The following is a 2,972-nucleotide window of genomic DNA, read 5'->3' on the forward strand; positions in this document are numbered from 1 at the left end:
GAGGGGGACTCCTGATATAGAAGGGGAACTCTGATGTGAAGGGGGGGGGGGGCACTGATATGAAAAAAGGGGCTCCTGGTGTGAAGGGGGCTCCTGATGTGAAGGGGTGCTTCTGATGTGAAGGGGGGCTCCTGATGTGAAGAGGGGCTTCTGATGTAGAAGGGAGGCTTCTGATGTGAAGGGGGCTCCTGATGTGAAAGGGGGCTCCTGATGTGAAAGGGGGGATGGCTCCTGATGTGAAGAGGGGCTTCTGATGTAGAAGGGAGGCTTCTGATGTGAAGGGAGGCTTCTGATGTGAAGGGTGGCTTCTGATGTGAAGGGAGGCTTCTGATGTGAAGGGGGCTCCTGATGTGAAAGGGGGCTCCTGATGTGAAAGGGGGGATGGCTCCTGATGTGAAGAGGGGCTTCTGATGTAGAAGGGAGGCTTCTGATGTGAATGGAGGCTTCTGATGTGAAAGGGGGGAGGGCTCCTGATGTGAAGAGGGGCTTCTGATGTACAAGAAAGGCTCCTGATGTGAAGGGGTGCTCCTGATGCGAAAGTTGGGAGGGCTCCAGATGTGAAAGGGTTGCTTCTGATGCAGAAGGAGGACTCCTGATTTGAAGAGGGGCTTCTGATGTAAAAGGGGGGCTCCTGATGTGACATTTTACACTGAAGTGCCTCAAGATTTGGCATACTTTTAAAGGGTGCTGTGATTAAATGAAAGGTTGGTAAACGCTGTTCTAGATTTCAGAGATATACGCTTATCCATCCTAATTAATACACAAGGATAAAAACCAAACAAAGAGCGACATCATTCCATAACACATGCGTCGTGTCTTACAACCCTCAACCATTATCATTTCTGTGGATCACAAATTGGGCTGCAATCTGGCGCCCCCTGTAGTCTAAAAAACATAACACAATACTCAGTGAATGTACATTGAATGAACGTCCCTCCGCTGGCAATCAATTGTGTTTACAAACTCTGTTTTGTATTATTTATCTTTTGCCCAACAAACGTTTGTTTTTTTTGTTTTTTTACCCAAGATCCCATTATATATTTTGAGAAGGAAAATGAGCTCACACCCTGGGATCACCTGATATATTTCTTCAATCCACATCCATGAGGACACACTGAACTGACATTAATGACAATACCATTTCTATCCCCTTCTTTGTATGTTATGAGCTTTCCCATAATGCACTCTGCTCCCATTCAAAGACCTTCGCCGGCTGCCATATTCATGCAGTTTCCATAGTGATGCAGATCCAGCATCTCCTCTCCGCTCCCCAAAATGTATCTTGTCAGCTCCAGCTCTAATCTATTGGATGACATAAAGTCCAACATATAATGACATAACCTGCACTCGGTACAATATACAACACAAAGCTCCTCGAGAGACATTCACTAAGACAAAGAAAAGCCGATCCCACAGCAATTCCGTTTCTTATCTCTGCAAAAAGTAATAAGCAGGATATCAAACTACACCGGGATGCTTCAGGTTATATCTATTGCTAGCCATACACCGTAGGATTTTTAAAATCACTTGATTCCCCCCATCCATGATGAAGGAATCTCCCCTAGTCGGTTTATTCTATTCCGACAGCTGGCGTGTGCAGCTGTCAGAATACCTGAGCAGTGACTGCAGCTGATTGGCTGGCAGGCACTGTTCAGATGACACTCACCTGGCTCCTTTACATAGTTACATAGTTAGTCAGGTTGAAAAAAGACACATGTCCATCGAGTCCAACCTATAGAGATATGAAAAAAGAAAAAAAAAAGTTCAATTTGCTCCAACAGGGGAAAAAAAATTCCTTCCTGATCCCATAAGGCAATTGGATATTACCGGGATCAACAATCTCTGATGCTTAATATACCTAAAATAACTAAATATCCAGTAATATTCTGTGCATTTAGGAATACATCCAGATGTTTTTTTTTTCCTTCACTTACCTTCGGTGCGGGAGAGCAGAGGTGGGGGGGTGCAAAATTCAACTTTGCCTGTGTTGGCAAAAAATGCTAGCACCGGCCCTGTGTACAGTACGTGATTTAATCCGCATTTGAAATAGCTTGAAAACCTTTTGACTTTTATATTATTTAATTGTCGATTTTAAAATACATTTTTGCCCAGCCTGGTCATTCTTATACACCGCATTACAGCTCATCGGAACTTGCTGCATAAAACTATGCAGTATACAGGTGAAACTCGAATAATTAGAATATCGTGCAAAGTTCATTTATTTCACTAATGCAACTTAAAAGGTGAAACTAATATATGAGATAGACTCATTACATGCAAAGCAAGATAATTCAAGCCGTGATTTGTCATCATTGTGATGATTATGGCTTACAGCTCATGAAAACCCCAAGAACCCCAAATCCACAACCTCAGAAAATGAGAATATTACATGCAATCAATAAAACAAGGATTGTACATAGAACAATATCGGACCTCTGAAAAGTACAAGCATGCATATGTACTCAGTACTTGGTTTGGGCCCCTTTTGCAGCACTTACTGCAATTACTTTTGCACGATATTCTAATTATTCGAGTTTCACCTGTATGATGGGCTGGTGGGCAGTAGTAAAAGGCGATTCATTCATAGAAAGGAGAATGAATCAGAACAATACCAGATTATGGCCACTAGGTGGAGCTCCGGATCACAGGAAATACACAAGTTAGTAACAGGAGATACAATGTAACAATTCGAGAGACTCTGGAGGGAATTAGCAAATACATGTAACAATTGCTACTACCGGGATCCCTCTAGTTTTACTGGACCAGTGGTGTATCCTGGGTATTGGCGGCGCCATCTGCAGTCATTACAAGCAACCCTCCCTCATTGAATTGGGGCTTTACGGTAAGGAGTGCGGCCAGGCAACTCTACGTTTGTTCCTGTATTCCCGGGTATGGCACATGCCCTGGGTGCCACTTAAAGGAGGGGTTCTGCTCTGTGGGTTAGCAAAAGTTCACTGACCCATGAAGACAGC

This window comes from Nanorana parkeri, unplaced genomic scaffold (genome assembly GCF_000935625.1).
Source record: "Nanorana parkeri isolate BGI_ZX_2015 unplaced genomic scaffold, ASM93562v1 scaffold5, whole genome shotgun sequence".
NCBI classification, from domain to species: domain Eukaryota; kingdom Metazoa; phylum Chordata; class Amphibia; order Anura; family Dicroglossidae; genus Nanorana; species Nanorana parkeri.